The sequence below is a fragment of the Lontra canadensis genome, unplaced genomic scaffold (genome assembly GCF_010015895.1).
Source record: "Lontra canadensis isolate GAN:19392208 unplaced genomic scaffold, GSC_riverotter_1.0 scaffold129, whole genome shotgun sequence".
Classification (NCBI taxonomy): Eukaryota; Metazoa; Chordata; class Mammalia; order Carnivora; family Mustelidae; genus Lontra; species Lontra canadensis.
Window position 1 is genome coordinate 688172 of NW_022631123.1, and position 23213 is coordinate 711384.

The window sequence follows — 23213 nt, forward strand, 5'->3', positions numbered from 1 at the left end:
TGAATCAATTCCATATATTTATACCTCCTATTGGTTCTGTTTCTCTGGAGAACCTTTATTAATACAGTGCTCAATAACTTATATAATAACATATAAGAGCAAAATAATAATAATAAACAGTAACAAAAGCAGCTTTTGTTTGCACTTTGCTCTGGTTATCCTTTCCCCCACTCCACTACCCCTAGTCATTTGGTTTTCATCAGGAAACCTTATAGTTTTCATCAGCCCTTATAGTGTTCTCAGTTCACGTATTTCAGGGGTTGATGAGCATTGAAGGAGTTATACTTTGGTCTCTCTACCTTTGGAACAAGTCTGTCTCTGTGCCTAATTGCCTAGTTCTAATAGCTGAGAGTTGCCCGTGACACCAAATCTCTAGCTTTTGCAGACCAAATTTAGTTAATGTGTTTCTGCCTTGACTGCAACTCCAGATTTTTATTATACTGGTTCTAGCTTGATCATGCTTGATCCTGCAAGATGGCCTAGAAGTGGATAATAGTTTTTTTTTTAAGTTCCCTGCCTGCCTCTAGTCTGGAATTTCAAACATTGCCTGCCTCTAGATTCTCAATTTATAACAACAAAAAACAATAATAATAGCATTATTATTACTATTTGTAACAACAACCAGTATTTATAGAGTGCTTACCATACATATAGCAAGTGCTTTTACATCTCATTTAATTCTTGAAACCAAGCTATGAAAGTGAGTTTCCTTAAATTGAGGAGGTTAATTTCCAAAAAGTTGACAGCAGAATTAGGATTCAACCAGATATATTTGTCATCAAATGTTGGTCTCTTAACCATCGTCCTGTACTACTTCCATTCTTTACTGTGCATCTTTTACAAGACTCTATTATCTTTTGTTGGACTTCCCTGATGCTAATTTCTTGCCAATCTGTTGACTACTGCTACACTCTCTAAAAAACCATATTCCTGTGATTAAGTGTGTGTGGGGGGCATGGTTATTATTGCCTAATGCCTGGTCCTCCTCCCCTATTGCCATCTCATGATTGTCTCACTAACAGTCATGCTGTTGTGTTATTTCTGGCTTATTAATCTGATACAGTCAACTTTCCTTTCCTGGCCATGTCAAAAGATGTATCGTTACTTCTATAGAAAATATATGTCCGGTTGAAAAGGTCTGGATGGATGGAACTCATCTCGGATTATATATGAAGGTTTGATATTGATTTTGATTTTTTTTTTTTTTTTACCGAAATATGGTTACTCAACATTGTCAGCAAATGTTTATTATGTTTATTACAATAGGCAAGGTTGGGAGTCATGGTCACATGGAAATGTATGAAGACATGATACTGACCTTTATGAGATGTCAAATTAAATATTGCTATAACAATATTTGAGAAGCATTAATAAAATATAAGGCAGTTTTATAGCCATAAAGAACAATGCAAATGTTAAGTATGTAATGTTAACTAACAAGTACACAACAGAGAGGGGGGAAATGATTACTCTTGGCTGTAATAGACTGACAGCCCTGAGGCCTGATTATGGTTAGCACTAATTTAAAGTGATGATGAAGAAAAGGGAGGTTTTGTTTTTGTTTTTTGTTTGTTTTTATTTTTGTTTTTCAGAGATATATCACATGGAAGGGCTTTGAACATAGAAAGTATAATACAGGATGTGAGGAGAAACAGAGGATCTGTGTAAAAGAAGAAAGACCAGAAAATTATGTTTCAGACAGGTTATGGTAGGCCTTGGATTCCAGGCAGATGAATTTTAATTTTTGTCTTATAGATGTTGGGGAACAACTGAAGGATTTTTGGCAGGAAGAATAACATGAAAACTTCTAGTTCAAAAACCTTGGTCATTGCTGGTTTTCTATCTGTGATGGGGGTGGGGAGCATCTTATTCAGCCAAAATCTCTCAGACTTATGTTTAGCAGGGACAATGACAGTCTGTGGCCATACTGGGAGCATTCCTTGGGTTTTTTCTTTTATATGGGTTTAAAAGCAGTGTCCCTTGATATCTGGACCTACTGAGTTTCCGGGATGAAGAAGATAGTCTGAGAAACCAGGGTCCTGATAGGGCCATATGATATAGAAAGGGGATCTGAGTACATGTTATTATTAGATTCATATTTGCATACTTCATGAATTCTTTCATTCCACAAAGATGGAGATTCTAAGATGAGTATGCTATTTCCTATCATTAGGGTCTAATGGAGATGCAAACGTACACAGATAATTATATCACAATGAGTAAAGTAGAATAATTGATATATACACTAATGCAGTTGAGAGGGTTGTGTTAGGGAGGCAGACCTTGAGGAAATAAAAGCCTGAATCAGTTTAAAATGCTGAACAGGAGTTAGCCAAACAAAGGGAGAGTGAGACTGAGAAGGGCATCCTAGGCATAGTGTACAACTTGAACACAGGTTTGGAAGTTAGAAATAGGAGGAATGCCCCAACAGGATCAGCTTTCTGAGTTTAGAGCAGGCAAAGAAGACACTGAGAAGGCACAAAGGAGCATGGATTTTAGCCTGTGGATTTTAATCACAGAACGACACAGAAAGTTCTATGGTTTAGAGAGAGAATCTTGGCAACTCTATAAAGGACGCATTTGAGGGTGAGAAGACTGGAGGTGGGAGGTCACTGAAAGAGTTCTGAGAGACAATGAATGAGCTTTAAGTAGGCAGCGACAGCAGGCAAAGGGGAAATTGAAATATTGGCACCATTACTTAAGGAAAAGTCAAATGGCAAAGGCAAATGAGAAGGAATTTGTATACTTAAATATGGTGACATTCCAGGCCCTGTGGCGACCTGGTGTCAGACACTAGGGGCTGTTCCCAGAGAGGCATATCCTATTAATCATGTGAGAAAGAAAAACCTAAAGATGAATTCTTTTCTTTTCTAGATGAATGGAAAGTATCTCATTCTCAAGAAAATCATAAATAATAATAAAACAATAAAGGGCTTGGCTTGAAGCCAGAAGTATAACTGTTGGATAGAGACTGGTATCACAAACCGGTATCAACTTGGGTGATGTTCTGCCCTGACTCCCCGTAAAGTGCTGATGGAGCCCTACAAACCTGAGGAGTTTTCTTGGTGCTCATTCTTGAAGGTTTCCTTCTGGAGCATTTCTCTAGGGAATACTCCTGCCAGTGAAATGTCTCCTATCTCACCATATCCCAGGTCACTCTCCGATGACCAAGAATTGAACCCCCATCCTTGGAACATTTCTTCACCAGCAGAGAGCGCCCTCACCTCTTGGTATTTGTGAAAATTCAGAACGGGTTTCTCTAATCTTGAATAGGATTACAAAGTTTTATCCAACTTTTTGCGGGATCAAAGGAAGGGGCAAAATTAGGAAAAAACAAGGCATGTCATCCTGAAAAGGGGCAAAAGCTAGAGGAGAGCCTGGCTATACAAAACCAAGCAATCCTCAATCTAATTTTGCTTTCAGTAGTTCACACCAGCAGTTTCTAAAGCCAATATAAAATGTAAAACAGTTGGAAAAAGGAGTATACAGAGCAGAAAATAAACCCATTCACAGCAGAGGAACAGCTTTCAGTAAAAGTGGCCAGAACTAATTCTTGTTAGTCCCAAGAAGAAGGAAAAAAGTACAGTCTTAGTGCTTGCCGTTCTCTCTCTCCTTCTCTGCTTGGGTATGAGTCTCAGAATATATAGAGATTATACATTCTGATAGAACATCCTGATTATTTAGCAGATTGTGTAACTGGACTGCAATAAAAAAAACCGCTGCTGCCTATTTCTTCAGAGCCAGAGATCTACAGGTAAAGATGGAGAAAGTGAGCTAAAGAGTGAGTAGCAGGCATGGGCAGATTTCAGTATGGTAGAGTGGTTTTTGGGGACTTGTAATTAATTTTCCAATTGAAACAAAGTATAAATACTCTCTGGTGAGGTTTTCAAAGCAGCCTACAGACACGCATTTTAAACCAGTTTACTGAAATGATATATATTTAACAGTTATGCAATGTTTTACTAATAAAATAAAACAGCAGTGTTTTACTAATAAGACCAAATAAAAGAGTAAAGTAACAATACACCTGAATTTTTAAATTTTTTTTTTTATTAAAGATTTTATTGATTCATTTGAGGGAAAGAGCACAAGCAGGGAAGGCAGCAGAGGGAGAAGGAGACGCAGATTCCCTGCTGAGCAGGATCATGACCTGAGCCCAAGGCAGTTGCTTAACTGACTGAGCCACCCAGGTGCCCCAAAACATCTGAATTTTTAACTGAATAGGAGTAGGTTTCATTTTCAGTGTTTCTCAATAGTGGTCACTCTTGGCAATTTTAGGTGGTTCCATTTTGTGTTGTGTGGGTCTGTCCTGGGCTCTGTTGGAAGGTCAGCATCTCCAGGCACTCTATTGTACATGTCAATACCGTTTGCCAGTTACTTCAACAAACCAAAACATACTCACCCACTTCCCGTGACAAAGAGGGTCTGAAAACCACTCAGAGAGGGTTATTGAAATTCTGGAAGGGAATCATAGGTACGTAGGTTGATGGGACAGATTTTGAAGTGGTTTTTTTTTTTGTTTGTTTTTTTTTTAGATTGAGTTTTACTTGCTTCATAATATTTCTTAGCTGAGATCATATTATCAAGAGCATTTTCCTTATCTGTCTTGAGCAAGATAACAAAAAAGACAAGCCAGAAGACTGCTGGAAGTTTCTATTCGGTTAAAAATTCAGGTGTATTAAATCATTTTACTCTTTTGTTTGCTTTTATTTTATTAGTAAAACTTTACAGAACTGTTAAATGTACATTATTTTAGTAAGCTGTAGTTTAAATGGGTGTCTGTAGGCTGCCTTGAAAAGCTTACCACAGTGTCTGTATACTTTAGTTCTAATGAAAATGGATTCCAATGTTGGAAGAGTATGTATATCTTAGAAAAGTTCCCTGAGGTGTAATAATCGAAGCACCAAGTAGGGATCCCGAAAGAAAAGGAAAGGTGGGGGGAATATTGTTTGCATGATCCTATGTAAAGGCTGAACCCAGGCTATAGAGCCAGGTCTCTTACTCTTTTGTAACTTGCTTGACCTTATATGTGTTGCTTAATCCTAACAATCTATGGTCCATCTCTAGAACAGAGATTATTTTTTTTTAAAGATTTTATTTATTTTTTTGACAGAGATCACAAGTAGGCAGACAGAGAGGAGGAAGCAGGCTCCTTGCCAAGCAGAGAGCCCAATGTGGGGCTCAATCCCAGGATCCCGGGATCACGACCTGAGCCGAAGGCAGAGGCTTTAACCCACTGAGACACCCAGGTGCTCCGAACAGAGATTATTTTAACAATACCTGCATTCTGGAGTTGTGTATGTGTGTGTGCGTGTGTGTGCACATAATAATATATGTAAAACAACTGAAAATCTATGAAATAACCTACAAATTTCAGGTTGATACCCTTATTATTAACATGATTTTTGCCAACCTGAGGGCGAATGTGGGGGGTGGTGAGGGTCAGAAGTTGAGTCAGACGCTCCCACCTCAGGCAAGCTCGGTTCCCTGCTGCAAGGATGGGGGTGGTGTGAGAGAAGGTCAGAATAAACTGGATGTAAGCAGGAAGAGAGGCTCAGGATACCTGAGGAATGTCCTCATAAGAATATGGTTATATTTGTTACAAGGGATACTTGGCACTTAAATGGATCTTTGAAACAATTTATATGAAGCATTCTCAATTTAATCCAAATAGGAAAACTGCCACAACAAAACACCATCACCACCACCACCACTAACAAAACCTTTTCGTGAAAATTCCATGAAGATACAAGAGTGTGTTCTCCAAATGTTAACAGCTCACTGGTGGAGGACTGGCTCACTCTTCCAAGATAGCGGAGGGCTATAAAAATAACATGTAAGCATTTGCTGATTTTGTGAGTGATATATATTCAGGGTGGACATTTGGCAAAATTTATGTGTTCAGATTTGCTTTTCACTCTTTTCTAGACCCCTTTAAATAGTCCATGCCTCTGTTGTGGCATCTCTTTTCTTATTTTCCAATGTAGTCTGTCCATGATCTGGCCAGTAAAGATCCTCAACAGTAAAAACCACCTTCACTTGTTCTCAACTCACCATTACAGGATTCAACTTTTCCCTTTCTCAATATTCCTAAATTCAAGCATATCCATTCTTCTTCTCATCTAGAGATAAACAGGTAACTTGTAAGGCATCAGAAAAATCCTCTGCCCCAAAAATGTTTCTCTCAATGACTTGTTGTATCATAAAATGACACTTTGTCTCTTCTTTAGGTCGAAGGATTAAATGGCATTGTGAGTTTATATTTTCTCTGAAGGTGAAGGCACTATCATTCATTAATAACTTGTGAGAAGTTATTTTCATCATATTAATAGAAAGGCAATACAGCACAGGGATTAAGAATGCAGACATGGGAGTTTGATTGCCTTTATTTGAATCCCAGTGCTGTCATTTGCTATCTTTATGACTTTGGACAAGTTTCTTAACCTTTCTGTGCCTCAGTTTCCTTATATTACCATGTTGATAATAATAGTTGTCAATCTGACAGGATTGTCAGAAGGATTAAATGTTCTATTACATGTAATGCACACAGAACAATGGAGTACATGAGTACTTGGGAAGCACTCAGTAAGTGTTAGCTTGAAAATTATTATTCTGCCCAGGCATTAATACTGATATTTAGGAAAATGAAATACACATTGCTTCATCGAGAAGCTTGTATCCAAACAGACTTGTTTAAGTTGCTTCAAAAGTATATCGATTTTCTAGGTTGTTATTAAAGCTTCTTTCTTGAACTTAAAAGACTTATAAAAGCTTGTCACTAATACATGTGGTGTAGTTGTGTGAGCCTACAGTGAGAATGCCTCTCTCTTGGTGCAGCCTTCTCGAACCTTTAATACTTAAATCTTCTTGTAGTTCACCCTGTCATACATTTTGCTTGTAAGCCTTCCCTTAGAGACCTTTAACTGTCCCTTGTTGATTAGTTATTGGTTTTCTTTAAAAGCATCTCTGATATAGTACAGTTTTGTGGAGGGCAGGGATCATGTCTCATTCATCATTATGAATTCACCAGAAATTTGCACATTGTAGGCACTTGTTACATGATTATGTAACAAATAATGAATGAATAGTTGAAAGATCCATAAGGGCAGAGTTTTTTGAAGGTTCATTCATTGCTGTATCCACAAGCATTTAAAACAGCAACTGGCCAATAGTAGGTCATCAATAAAAATTTGCTGATAGATAATCTGCTTTAAGTGAAAGGTGGCACAGATGTGCTGTTGAAGTTAAAATAAGATTCTGTATATGAACCCAAATTTTCCACTGAATTAAGATCTATTCCTCCAGAAAAAAAAAAAAAAAAGTATATTGGGGAAGCAAGCTATGGTACACAGAGTAGGACATTTGTTTCTTCCTTTAGAGCTGTTTCTCTGCAGGTAGGGGAGGGCAGTAATAGTTGTTATCCATTAGCTCTATTCTTCTGTCACTAGTCATAGCTACTTCCTCATTCCCTCCCTCACTCATTCAAGCAAAAGCTATTGACCATTTGGTAAATGAAGGACTCTGTGGCTGATGATGGTAGCATGAAGCAGGAAGGGTCCTCAAAGTTGTTGGTCATGGCATTTACGTTTGAGTACTTGAAATAAAGTGTAGTCCTCTTGACCATCATGCATAAAGTGTGATAGTCTCACACAATCCACTTCTAAAAGAGACTGCCTTGCTTATGACTCCTGATGAAGGAGCAGGTTCAGGGGAGCCTGATCCTCTTTTCTGTTTCGATTAGGATGTGCAATCAAATTTTACAGACTGATGCTATAACTCTCACCAAACATCTTGGAGGAAACATGCATGACTGGAAATCACAGATATATCAGAAGTAGAACATTCAAAAAAGAAACACTGAGTAGCAAGAGGTACTTCAGGCTGCCTCAAGAGAACACTGTGGTAACACTTTATGCACTTGTCCGCTAGGGTTGTTCTGCTTAGGAAAAGACCTCAGGGAAGAGTGGTAAGCACTGTGATGCCCACATTCTTTTTTTTTTTTTTTTTTTTTAATATTTTATTTATTCATTTTGACAGAGAGAGAGAGAGAGATCACAAGTAGGCAGAGAGGCAGGCAGAGAGAGGGGGAAGCAGACTCCCCGCTGAGGAGAGAGCCTGATGCGGGGCTCGATCCCAGGACCCTGGGATCATGACCTGAGCCGAAGGCAGAGGCTTTAACCCACTGAGCCACCCAGGCACCCCCGATGCCCACATTCTTGACTCCACACAAGTAGGTTTTCTGAAGACATCCCTAGTCTATTTCTGTAGTTCTATCATCATTACTGAGGCCCCTTTCAGTACCAAAGTTGTCATGGTTTAGAAGGTAAATGGTGTGGTTTCCTATTGTTTTCTTACAAAATACTCTATCTTTTAGAGTATGCGTGGATGTTGCACGGTCATCTTCCTTGGTTCAATATACATGGTTAATATTCTGTAAAAAGAATTATCTTATCTCTAGTAGGATTATAAGCTGTGAAAGAGCAGAAATCTCACTTTTTGCTTCTCCGATTTCTTCTTTCTGGCAAGAGCTGATTATGTAGTAGGCTGCAATACATTCCTATTAAATTCTATTTAACTTTTCCTCAAACTTAAGATTCTATGGAAAAAATGGTTATGTATGTGCATTTTCCCCCCTGTAAGTTATGTATTTTCTTAGAGATACAGGTATTTATCCTTAGTTTGCTAGATAACTTTCTTATAGAATTTATCAGGAGATGTAATCCATAGGAACCCTGGTTTTTATGCTAAAACTCCTTTCCAAATGCTTATTTTGTAGTTTAAACTTATAGATTGGAATCAGAAAGCCTGACTAATAGATAATAAAGACAAATCTTCATTACTTCACAGGTTATCCATTATACACAAACAACTAAAGAAGCATAAAGTAAAAGCTCTGTACATTGTTTCTTAGATGAAAAGAGAATACAGGTCAGGTTGAAGAAAAAAATTAGGGATTCCAGATATGACCAGTGTAAGTAAAACTATAAGTTAGAAATTAAAATGGTATGCATATTAAAAGCAATTAACTATTAATTTATTGAGCATTTACTGTGTGCCAGTAAGAAGTAATATTTACATTGTCAAATTTTTGGGACAGAATACATGGATGATGTTAGAAGCCACATTCTAGGTTCTGTACTACAATTATTGAGTTTACAAGGTAATAATGCTTTTGCTCTTAGGAGAACTTTTGTATTCTTGAATTGGTTCATGGTATTGATTTCAGGAAACTTTTACATTTCTTTTGGGACACAGTGCAATATCCATCTGTTTATTTAGATGTTTGCTTGAAGGGGGTTTAATGTAGACAGAGATGATGCTCTTTTTTTTCCCCTCCATAAACCACAGTTTGCATGGTGTTTGTCTTATTTTTTGTGTGTTTTTAATTTTGCAAATGTGCCCAGAGGCATTAAGTAATGGTAGCATTATTATAAATTAAAATATAAATAAATAATTTTGGGAAGCAATAACAGCTGGCAAGCACTTTTTCAAGTGAGTTGTTTGCAAGGAAAGAAACAGTTCTCTAAGCATGATGAAACAAACCATACCAGCTTACAGAAGAATAGATTGTGCAGAAGGAGCCTCTTAACAAAATTCTAAGTCTTTTGAAAAACTTAAGAGAATAAGAGTATCCGTCCCTTGAAGGAAGGTGTGGAGCTCTAGGGTTATGTCTAGGGTTGGTGGTGGGAGTGAGATCTAGGAGGGCTAGATACATTATGAGGAGAAACATTCATGGTGAATATAAGGGAGACCCCATTTCTTATTAAACTTATATACTCCACTTGATTCCAGGTATAAAAGAGTTAATAGTAACCCTGTTATTGTACTCCTGAGCTGCTACAACTGCCCTGGGACTGCACAAAGGTGAGGCACAGGAAGTCCCTAGGGCCAGTACTAATGAGATCTATTTCAGATCTAAGTGCTGGGGCTTCCATCCCTATAAAGACAATGCAGTCATTTCTGACTTGGAGGCAGGATTTTTAAAATCTAATGCCATGGCCATGATTTTACAGAATTTATTTAAGAAAGCAAAATCTTTCAAGAAAATAAATTGGTAGAGACTCCATATTTCAAAAATGCTCTTTTGAGAGATTAACATTTAGTACACAACAAACCTAGGAAAAGAATCTTATGGGATCCTTAAGAGGGTTATGTGGACTACACTAACAAGGAGATAATTTCCTTTGCCCTTGGGGTTGGGGCCTGTTCCAGTTTCTTGGTGAGGAACCCCAAGACTGAAGACTGATACAAAACCTGTAATATCAAGGGCATATCAGGCATGTATTTATTTAATCTAGTTGGATTCCAGAATATTGGTGAAAAAACAAAAGGAAAAATGAAAATTTAAGTTGTACTCAGTGCCAGCTTGCCATTGTATTCAATAAACTTAAGCCCACAGGCAATGAATAGAACCAGTCAAATCAGCAATATTCATTGCTAGTTTTAAACCTATTTTTAAAATGTGGGAAAGATGTTAAGGATTTCCCTGATCAATGGCAAAGAAAACATCTGTCCAGCAAGTGGGTGGTCCAAGCCTTATAGGAAGAACTTTGATATTTAACTGAGGGCTAAGGAAGAGTTAGGTGAACTGGCAAAGTCATCTATGGAAGATGGAATGATGACAATGAAGGGCCAACAGAAAAGAATCTTCATTAATTTGCCAAAATACTCTAAGCAGAGAAATTCTTGAGTCACAGTTTCTGAATGTAATATTTCTATGGAATTATATACTGAATATTACAATAAGCATTAAATGTTTTTTGTGAACATATTTGTACATAGGTTGTATATACAAAACCATGTACATGCCCTGCAGGGTAACATTAAAAACTAACCTTTTCATATAATGCTATTCCATTCTTTCCTTTTCTGGAGTGCATCTGAGTCAGACCCCAGAAATCCCAAGTTAGTTTGGGGAGAGGTAAAATTTTGTGTTATGCAGGTGGGGATATAAGCCAATCTATGCAGTTTTTTTCATTATTATAACTTGATTTGTGTTCACAGGTTGATAAGGCTTAGAAAAATTCAAATCATGTAAAATGTAGAGTAATAATCATGAAGTTTTCATTAAAGAGTCTGGATCAAATTATTTCCAATAAATCCTTTTGTTGACTTTTATAAAGTTCTGGAATAAGGAGCTACCCTTTTATTCTGTATTTCTTTTAACAGATGCCTGGTTTAAGGGGATTTTACCTACATTACCATTAGATTCAAGATTTTGACACCCAGATTACATTAATTAATGTAAGTAAGGAGTCCCCTTTTGAAGAATTTATCTTTTATAATGCTGATTTAAAATATCACTGTAAAAAATCACTATAATATAGTATGAATTTAAATAGCAATAAATACTATCATTCATTTCAGAATACTCTATCTGTGGTATATTATGTGCTTTCATATGCATTCTAATTTCAGTTCCACAAATATTTATACTGTGACTAATGTGACTGAGTCCTGAAGATTGGTAGAGTAAAGGTGAAAAAGGTGAATTAATCAGTTCTCCATATTCAAGAAATCCCTGGTCTTTTAAGATAAATTAACATTTAAGGGAATAATTATTGACAGGGAATATGCACTAATAGCTATAAAGACAAGGCTCAGAAATAATACAGAAAAAAATTAATCTTATTGGGAGAAAACAGAATCAGGGAAAACTTCTCAGAGGAGGTAGACCCCAAGAAGGGTTTCAGAAATAACCAAAGAGGGAAAAGCTATTCTTAGAAGAGGATATGCAAATATGTATAAGCATGAAATATCATGCTGAGTTTGGGTAATATTTGAGTATTAAATTGTGTGTGTGTGTGTGTGTGTTTAAAGGAGGCCAGAGAGACAGAGACAAACAGGGACTTAATTACAAGGGACCTTTTAATTTTTTGTCAGGATTTATTTGGTAGATTATGGAAAGTAATTTAAAGTAATTAGTCTGGAGAGAGATGTGTTCAAATTTGCTCTGTAAATACAGCATACTACACATTGCTTTTTAACCTGCTTTTTAAAATAAACAATATAGTGAGAATAGCTTCCACATTAGTAAATTTGCAGCTGTAACAGTAATTAAAATGGTAACATTGTATTCCATCGGTAATTCCACTATTTAATTAATCAATCCATTATGTTAGACAATTAAGATATTGGTGAGCTAAGTTTTTGAAAGCAATAGGGTTCAGTTTAGAACATATGTTTTGATTGAGATGCTTCTAATATAGCCAAGTGGGAATATTCAGAAGGTGCTTGAATATATAAATGTGGAGGTTAGGAGCAAGATCTGAGAACGTGGGCATAAATTTGGGAGTCATTAGTAGATTGATTAGCTAAAGCCAGCAGAGGGGATTTTATGGCCAAGGAAAAGTAAGTGCACAATTTATAAAAGAGTAAAGGGTACAGGCCCTTTGGAAACACTAATTTTTAAGCAATAGGTTGGAGAATAAGAAGGAAAAGTTAGAGCGGTAGGAAAAAATCCAGAGAGTATGATGTCACAGAACTAGGAGAAAGAAGAGACTTGATTAGGAAAAAATCCAGAGAGTATGATGTCACAGAACTAGGAGAAAGAAGAGACTTGATTCTCATAACAACTTTTGGAGAGATGAGACTGGGTCCTACCATTATTCCCATTCCATAGAGGCCAAAGGTCTTGCCCAGGCTAACATAATTTTTTTTTTAAAGATTTCATTTATTTATTTGACAGAGAGAGATCACAAGTCAGCAGAGAGGTAGGCAGAGAGAGAGGAGGAAGCAGGCTCTCCGCTGAGCAGAGAGCCCGATGCGGGCCTCGATCCCAGGACCCTGAGACCATGACCTGAGCTGAAGGCAGAGGCTTAACCCACTGAGCCACCCAGGCACCCAAACAAGGCTAACATAATTGTAATGATAGAACTGAACTGCTGATCTTGATTGTCTAGCCCAAATTTTAATGGACTCAGCACCAGATTTTATGACTCAGGTAATTAAAGAAGAGTATAAAAGTATATCAAAATAAGTTCCAGAAGCTAAAATTAAGATGGAATCTGTAGGAGATATAATATGTAGAAAAAGAACATGTTCTTAAATTATAGCAGGCAAAGGATATCCCAAAATAGGCTGGGAGAGAAAGATGATAAAAATGTCTTTAAAATGTTAAGTCTCAAATTTAAGAATATGGTGGATGAGATGATCAGAGAAACACTACTTAGGACAGCTGATACTTTTAAACAAGATGGACTGAAAACAAACATAAAAAACAAGTTTCTAAAAAGTCTGTTTTGAAATAATTTGAAATCTATAGAAAAGTCACAAAAATTGTACAGGAGTTAATGTATATCATTCTACCTAGCTTCCTCTAACCTTGACAACTTATAAAACCATAGAATAGTGAATAAACCATGAAATTAATATTGGTACATTTCTACTAACTAAACTACAGATTTCTCTAAAGTTCAACAGTTTTTTCCTTATTGCCACATTTCTGTTCCAGGATCCAGTCAAGGATCCCACAATACATTTAGTTGTTGTGTATCATTAGCATCTTCTAGTCTTTGACATTTCCTTATTCTTTTCTTATGTTTTATGGCCATCATACTTTTAAAGAGAATTAATTGGTTATTCTGTCGACTATTTCCCAAGTTGAATTTGTATGATATTTTTTCATGGTTAAACTGAAATTGTGTTTTAGGCAAGAATACTAGACAAGTAATGTGATGGTCTCATCGCATACTATTGGGTGTGTGTGTGTGTAATGTAGATATTTATTACTGGTGGTATTAACCTTGGCCACTTGATTATGGTGGTCTTTGCTCATTTATTTCACCATAAAGTGAGTAGGTTTCTCTCTCCAACTGATAAATATTTGAAGGAGATAATTATTTCTTATTTCTTATTGAATTATAATGGACATACAATTTTATATTAGTTTCAGGTACAACATAGTGATTTAATATTTTTATACATTATGAAAGAATCGTAAGTCTAGTTACCATCTGTCACCATACAAAGTTATTATGATATTATTGACTATATTTTCAATGCTGTATATCACGTTCTTGTGACTTATTTATTTTATAACTGGAAGTTTGTACCTCTAAATTCCCTTTACCTATTTCACCCATTCCTCTATTCCCTATGCTTCTATCAACACCAATTTGTTCTCTATGTCTATGTTTTGGTTTTTAGATTTCACACGTAAGTTAAATCATATGGTCCTTGTCTTTCTCTGTCTGATTTACTTCACTTAGCACGATACCCTTTACATCCATCCATATTGTCTTAAATGGCTTGATTTCATTTTTTTTATGGCTGAGTAGTATTTCATAATGTGTGTGTGTGGGTGTGTGTATGTGAGTGTGTGTGTGTCTGTGTATAAAGATAGACAAATGCACACACCATATTGTCTTTATCCATTCATCTATAGATGGACACTTAGGTTGCTTCATATCTTGACTATTGTAAATAATGTTGCAATGAACATAGGGGTACATATATCTTTTCAAATTAGTGTTTTTGTTGTCTTCAGATAAATAACAGAAGTGGAATTGCTGAAATTAAAGTCCATTAGTAGATCTATCTTGCAACAATTATTACTGTGGTGCTTGCTAACATTGATTTTCTCTCATTTATTCTACATTTATTAATTGGCATTCCTCTGTAAGGAAGAATTTTCATTTATCCCCCATATACTTATTCAATTATTTTTAAATTAGAATACACTCATATATGAATATTCATTTAATTCAATGGATTATAATTTGATACTATCAATATTTGTTTTGTTATTCAAATTGTGTTTTTTAAAAGATTTACTTATTTATGAGAGAAAGAGGGAAAGCGTGCATGCAATATGCTTGAGCATGTGGGGGAAGGGACAGAGGGAGAGGGAGACAAGTAGACTCCCCGCAGAGCAGGGAGCCCTATGCAGGGCTCGATCCCAGATCATGGTCTGAGCTGAAATCAAGAGTTGGACACAGCCGACTGAGCCACCAGGTGCCCCAGTTATTCAGATTGTTTTAACTTTGGCCATTGGGGGTACCATCTGCTTGGCTTTTTGTGTCAAACAGTCATTTAAAAAATATGTAGATAGTGTTACATAAGTAAAGAGGGTTTAATAAGCAAACAAAAAAGTTTTTTCTGAGGATATATGTTAAAATTTACTGTTCTACTAACTTTTAATGGGACATATGCATGGGGAAAAGTAGACAAATCATAAGGGTTTTAAGCAGAGGGAAGACTAAATAGACAACCTACTTAAAGTTTTTTTTACAAATAACACGTTCAATAAAAGAACTAGGAGAAACTCTTACAGAGCAAAATAGTGGAACAGCATGTCAGTCTTGGCCTTGGATCCTGGTAGACTACGGAAAAGGAAGTAAGAAAGTCTTCCTTGGGAATTCCTAACTAGAACTTACACTATTCTGGTTTGGAATTCAAATTCACAGTTTCTACAATTTATGTGGAAGAGCAAAAGACTTAGAATAGACAAGACATTCCTGAAAAAGAATCAGTTGGTAAAGTTTCCTTTGCTAGATATCAGGAATATCAAGTCTAATTATAAACCATTGTATAAATATAATCCTATGTACGATAGTGTGTTTTTGGCAAGGTAACAAACAAATAGATGTATGAATAGAATAGAGACCAGAAACTGACATATTCACATATGGAAAACTGATATAAACAGAGCTAACATGGAAGATCAATAGCAAAAGGATTTAATAAGATGATATCAAGATAATTGGTTATCCACTGAGGGAAAAACATAATAAGAGAATCCTACCTCCCACCATATATAAAAAACAACTATCATTGGGTCAAAACTTAAAAGGCAAAGGAAAAACTCAATAACTTTTGAGATAATTTAGAAGGGTATCTTGATGAGCTTAGGATAGAAGAGAATTTTTTTAAAAACTCAAGCAGTGCAAATCATAAAAGAATTAGACTACAGTTGACTACACTCAAAATAAGTCTTTAATTTTTCATCAAAAGATAACAAAAAGAGTATGATTCTATAAACCATAAATTGGAAGGAATTAATTACTTGCAACATATATAGCTAAAACTAATTACTACCCAGAGTATATAAAGAATCCAATGATTCAATAATAAAAAGACAATCCAATAAGAAATGAACACAAGATAAATATACAAATGAGCATTTCACAGAAGAGGAAACATGATTGCCCAATAAATATATTAAAAATGCACAAGTGCACCAGTAATAAAAAAAGAAAATGTAAACCACAATGGGGCAATCAATACCATTTCAAACTCACCCAAGTGGCCAATACGAAGTGTGACAACAGCAACGGCATCCTTTGTGCAGAAATCAGGGTCTTGGTGATAAAGTTAAGGTCGAATTCCAGATTTGCTACTTATCAATGGTCTTTGACAAGTCATTCGAACTCTAGCTTAAGTTCCCTCGCCTAAAAAATGTGGAATATAATTTCTTTGCAGAGTCGTGAGGAGCAAAGCTAATGCACTACAAGCATCTGACATAGAGTTTGGCAAAAAGCAAGGGATCATAGATGATGGCTGTCAAAATTAAGATAAATTGGAGTGGTAGCTCTGGAATATAATGTTTTTACCAAAGTTGCACTTGACATAATTATTTTAGAGTGAATGTTTTAGGTTTTAAACATCATTCTTCAAAGCTCGTAACAGCAACAGCAGCAGCAGCAACAACAACAATAATAATAGCAGCAGGACCAATAATCAACTGAGGGCTTACTATGTGCCAGGCACCGAGTTTCATGTTTCATATTCATTATTCCATGCAAACCTTATGCTTACTTTGTAAAGTAGTGTTATTATCTTCATTTTATGGCTGAGGAAATTCAAACCAAAAGAGGTTACTTAACTAACTTGCCCAAGGTCACACATAACTAGTCATTTGTGGTCCTGGAGTGGAACACAGGTCTCTCTGACTTGGCTATAATTCTCCAATGCAGATAGTTCCTCTTTAGCAGACAGATACAGAAATAGAACTTTTGACTTATAAGCAATTTTCACAATCAGTGGCATCAAGATTAATTTATGTGCATAATAGTGTAATGAACCAATGCCAGTATTTTTTTTTTTTTTTAAAGTGGGGTGTGTGTGTGTGTGAAGAATTTCAGAGTTTCTGGCAGTGCGCTGTTAGGATTTCCAGCCCAATCTTTTGTGAGGGTATTGATATTTTTGACAGAAATGAGGAAAAGAAAAAGGGAGAATTTGGAGTCAAAACCAGATGACCTGAACTATTTATGTCATTTGAACTTCCACCTACCCATGCTGGGTGTCTCTACAATCTAACTCACTTTAAGAATAATTGGAATATCTCTCAGAATGATATAAGATGCTAAAATTCATGATATATTCATATGCAAAAATTTTTTAAAAATCAATTTTTCCCTTTTTAACTCCTTAACCCAACCAAAATCATGCCTTTCAACCCCAATGTTAACATGGAGGTTCCCCAAAACACAGACATGACTCCCAGAGTTAGACAGGGTCTATTAGTATTGTGGTACAACCTGTGTCCTGTTGTGTGCTGGTGTCAGTGTTGAGAAACTCATTGTCTCTTTAGGAAGCTTCACCTATCTTCAAAGAGTTCCCATTAACAACAACAAAAACAATGATAATCCTTATTTTTTATTGAGAGTTTATGATATGCCAAGTACTGTGCCAAGTGTACTTGTCTCATTCATCCTCATAATAACCTCTGGGACATAGATGCTATTATTATCTCTAATTTGCAGATTAAGATATGGAAGTTTTGATCCATTTATCATAATTTTATCATCAGCAGACTAAACTCTAATTCTTTTGGCAACACTTATGCATAAGAAAATAGCACAGAACATGTGGAGTTAAACTTCAGCTCCCTTGAATTAAATTTTTTAATGTTTAATTGATTTTCTATAATTCCACCATTGTAGAAAATGTGGAATTGGATGGGCATCTGATTGAAGGGAAGAAGGATAAGAACAGAACATTTTTATTTCTTTATTTCTTCACACTTAAAACTTGAATGAATAGGGACAAAAATAATTATCATGATGTACATCAGCAAGATGGAGAAATTCACAAAATCAATCATTGTTTGTTTTTCTCTAATGAATTTCTGGATGTCCTTTGCAATAGGCCTGTGTTAAATTCCTTTTCTATTTGCATGTAAAATTATTTATTCTTGCAATAATTTACTTATAATTTGGATCATGTCCAAAAAATTCAACTTTTCTTAGGGCAACAGTTACTTTTAAGCCATCAGTTATCATTGCAACCTTATGATTAGTACTTTTGTTGTAAGATTAGACATTTATGAGTCTGTAATTTTAAATCCTTAAGAAATACAAGACGGTTAGAAACTTGAAGATTTAGAATATTTTTAACCTTTACTTTTTTCCGTGAAGTCACAAATGCTGCACCTTACATACGCAGAAACTGGTGAGTTGTAGTCTTATGGTCAGATATTTAACCTAAGTGATGTGAAATGACTAATTTTGTCTATATTAGTGTCTGTTTTAGAAATCATACATGAAGAAGCAACTTTTTGTAGTGCTTCAGGACCATACACCTTTATCATACCGAGGAAAAGGAAAATCACTTAATGGTGGAATGATCATGTCCACCTTCCAGCATACAACTGTATGTCACATAGGACTGATTAATGCTAGCCTACACTAAAGCTGTTCTGGCAAAGGCAAACTGTCTCCAATAAAGAAAGAAAAAGCCCTTCAGGCAGATGGACAGTTTAAGAATAAAAATTAGCCTACAGTCTTCATTTATACTATCTGAAGACATAAATGAGAACTTACTTTAACCAAAAAACTGTGATGTATTTTTGCATGGTGTTTGAATGGATTTTATACTTTAATTGAATCAGAACTAAGTTAAATTCCCAACACTACTATCATCTTTTCAGAATCATTTGTCTTGAGTCTGTCAGTATATTCTCCTCCCTTTCAAGATACACAATAATCTCATTTAAAATCATAAAGTTCTATGACACTAAAACAGCTGACACAGTTTCTTGCTGCTTACTGTTGTAGTACTATTCCTGAGTGATTGCCTATCAATAACAATATCACTGTTTTATGTGACTAGGTTTCTGAACAAATACTTAAATTTATTTTTAGATCACTTTTTCTTTTGGAATGTTGTGATTTATATATGCATTATTTCCATTTCCAGTGGCATCAGATTTAACCTCTACTATCTACCTATCTGGTTTCTCTCTATCTGGCTACTCACTCTAGTGAGTGTAGCCATGAATTAATTCATCTTGTGAATTAATTGTATTGTGTTTTGATTTGGTTTAACAGAAACATGCTATTTGTATATTACCTTAAGAAGGAAAAAGATAGGGGCGCCTGGGTGGTTCAGTGGGTTAAAGCCTCTGCCTTCGGCTCAGGTCATGATCCCAGGGTCCTGGGATCGAGTCCTACATTGGGCTCTCTGCTCTGCGGGAAGCCTGCTTCCTCCTCTCTCTCTGCCTCCCTCTCTGCCTACTTGTGATCTCTGTCTGTCAAATAAATAAATAAAATCTTAAAAAAAAAAAGAAAGAAAAAGATAAGAAAATATTAGACTGTATAGTTGATTACCTAATCTATTTATCATAATATTATATATAATGTGGTATTAAATAATACTACTATAAATAAAAGGTAGAACAGATTTATTGCAACAAATCGGTGAATTACATTTTCACGAATGGGACTACTTCAGCTTTCTTAAGATGAAACTGTGTTTGAAAAACATGAAATAATTGACATTTAAAAGTTAAGAAATTTAAAAAAAGAAAAATTAAGAAATTTCTTCTTGCCAAGTTCTGAAAAGCATTATTTCTTGAAGACTCAAAAATCGACAACACTGTACTACAGTTGTATACAGCAACATTAACTGGACTTGAATATGGCCATTCCCTTCAGAAGGACTATGGTAGTGTGCCAGATGGCCAGTGTGGTCACAACAGTCCTGCTTTATGCATATTTTCCTGGTTATTTCTTAACAATGCCTATTTTCACTAATAAGTTTGAAAGATAAATTATATGGTCATTATAGTTAGTGGTCTCTAGTTCTCTGTAATTCATACAACTCTTTTATCTTATAATTGACCTCCTTCATACACCATCAGCCTGAGATTTGTGAATATTTAAATGCATGATTACTGCTCCAGTAGCCCTCATCTAGTTCATATATGTAGAAATACACAACTAACTCCTCCTTAATGATGAATAGAAGCTTTTGTTGTACTTTTTTAGTATTACCTTCTGTTTGCTTCCACTTACACAGTGTGATCTTAACTAAAGTAATTCTTTTGTAATGTCAGCTACTTTTTGCCTTATAAATCTTTATCATAGGAGTCACGATACAATCACCATAACTTAACTATGTGAACACTCTCATATTTATCTTTAAACTCTCATATTTATCATATTTATCTCATATTTATCTTTTAACACTCTCATATTTATCTTTTAACCAGGGTTGTACTAACAATTTCATGTAATATCTCCTTATTGCTGCTGCTAAATGGTTCTTAACTACAAACTCAAAACTGGCTAATTTAATTTTCCAACCCTGAACTGGTGCTTGGTATGTGCCAAACTCTGTGGAAGTCACTGAGCATACAGAAATAAAAGACATGCCATTCGTATTATCAAGAGTTATTAGTTCTTTTCATAATATAGTCTTTACATTTGTTCGTTTCACATCTCTGCATATTTTTGCTTATCTTACCATCTTTCTTATGAAGGTAGTGCCAAATGGGGTGTGTGTGTGTGTGTGTGTGTGTGTGTGTGCGCGCGCTACAAGAGAAGGCAGATTGAAGCAAAGACATTCTACTTCAACACATATACTTTTATGTGCATAGAAATGAAGAGATGTTAAAGAGCTAGGCTACTTGCTATTTCAGGTAAGACCTCACAGGTTGGTTGTTTCTTGGGGGAGTTACAGCAATTTCAATTTAGATTTATGGTCTGAAAACGTACTTTCATCAATTTAACCAGTGCCAGTTGTCTGCTCAAGGATGACCAGCATCCCTGCAGAGCCTAAAGCAAAATAAAATATCCTTATTTTTATTCAGTTTCCTACCATCTATATATTCTTGTTCTCTCTTCTGGTAGGTAGGATGTTACTAAAAGAATATTGACCCATAAAATAAAAGGACCTGCTCATGTTGTAAACCTGACTGATACCTTCCATTCAAATACAAGTCACAGCATTTTCTCTAGTCTCTCAGGTTGAGAATCCTGGCTTTTATGAGACTGTCCTGGGAATGTTTTCTGACCTATTTATTAAGTATTCCTTCCTGAGTAGAGCTGGTTAGGCTCAGAAAACCTTAGGTGGCCCAATTTCTAGTTCCTGGTTATAAATACTCTAACGTGAATCAGAAAGAGATGATTCACTTCACTGCAAATAATGGTTTTAAGATTCCTAAGTCACTTAGTAATGGGATTCTTTTGCATTTGGTAAGTGCCTTTCAATTTCAGAAACATGACTACTTGACATTCTAGAGGAAGTAACTTTAAGGTGTTGGCTTTTCCAGTGAGTTTAAATATAATATCCTTGTAAGAGGCCTGAACCAAACTACCCAAATTTCTAAGAAAGTAATTGATAAACATGAATGTTCTATATATTTATTTGCATTTATTATTTACATTACAAGTCTAATAGCTAAGGGTCACTATCATAGTCATGTTCATTCTTCCCCTTGGGAAAATCATAATGACTAATATTGTATATTGAGCACTATAATTGCCAAGAAAGCCAAGATGAAAAACTCTTATATCTGTAATTAATTGTATCTGCATAACAGACACAATTTCAGAAAGTCCATACCAGCATAACCAACAATTATCAGGAACTTCCTCAAGGACTATTATCAGGTCTTCAGGTCAGTCATTATAGGATATTGAACACCTACATTTATTTCATTGCAGGGATATACACATCAAGGACAATGGATATTCAGTTCTAACTTTGTATAGCAAATACTGACAAATTACTAATTTTCAAGTTCTTATTGTTTGTTTTAGGGCCCATAAAGAATTTTTGTCACAACTTTAACTCAAACAGTCAAAGCTTGATACAATTAAGTTATAGTCAATGATAGGCTGGCAACCTGGCTCCCGGAACCAGAAAAGGCGGCTTTGTAGCATTTGCCAGTTTCCATAGTGTAAATTTTCCCAGCTTTGCTAAGTTCTCCTCTATTTTAAAAACTGGCTCTCCTTAAATTCCAGAATATTAACAATTGGCTTTTCAGAGTCTATACAAGCCGATCGCAGCACACCACCATCAATTTTTCTTAACATCTTTTTTTTTTTATTGTGTTATGTTAGTCACCATATAGTACATCATTAATTTTTGATGTAATGTTCCAAGATTCATTGTTCATATAAAACACCCAGTGCTCCATGCAATCTGTGCCCTCCTTAATACCCATCACCAGACTCACCCATCCCCATACCCCACTCCCTTCTATAACCCTCAGTTTGTTTCCCCAGATTCCATAGTCTCTCATGGCTTATTTTTTACTAGTTGCAATCTAATTTTGAAGTTGCATCTAGTCTTCTCCTAATGATTTTTTTTATTAGATTCAGAAGGCACATTAATAAACCATCGTTTAGAAAACACTATTTTACAGGTAATGGTATCGGTTTACATTGGACCTATTAGATTCATTTGTAGCTAGGGACTTTTTAAAAAGTATGGGACTGAAGGAAGCTTACCATCACTTCTTAAATTCTCTCTCATTCACATAGGATAAGTATGTGGGCAGAAAGAAAGTTACAGACAACTTAGTGGAGAAAATAAAATGTAGAAAAAAGTCATAAGTGAGTACATAAGATGGAATACATTAGAGAAAGTATAAGGAAAAATAGAACGTAAAAAAATGAGATTGATACATAAAGACCATTAAAAGTTTAAAAAATGAACATTAACATACAGGTAAATAGATGTTGTGGCATAATGGTTGTTTGACTGCAAAGTGAGTGTAGTTGGGATTAATTCTGCCCTCCATATCCATCACTTAATTCAGTTTTGGTAACTCTCAGGACCACCTACATAAATGGAATTCATGTTGATTTCATGGTATTAATTTCATGGAACCATTTTATTATCCATTTAAATTCCTTAAACTCCACTCTCCAAAAAAGTATTATATTGCAAAGATTGCAACCTAGGCTTCTCATCCCTATTACAGCAGATACTTCCCTAGGAATAGTGCTTGGAGCTGGTGAAGAAACCACTCACATTTCCTT

General features: G+C 35.6%; 1 protein-coding gene across 3 annotated transcripts in view; it reads right to left on the reverse strand.

Annotated features, from left to right (window-relative positions):
- SPATA16 (spermatogenesis associated 16) overlaps positions 1–23213 on the reverse strand; it is a 221512-nt gene that overhangs the window by 80616 nt on the left and 117683 nt on the right. The gene's annotated exons all lie outside the window — the stretch shown is intronic.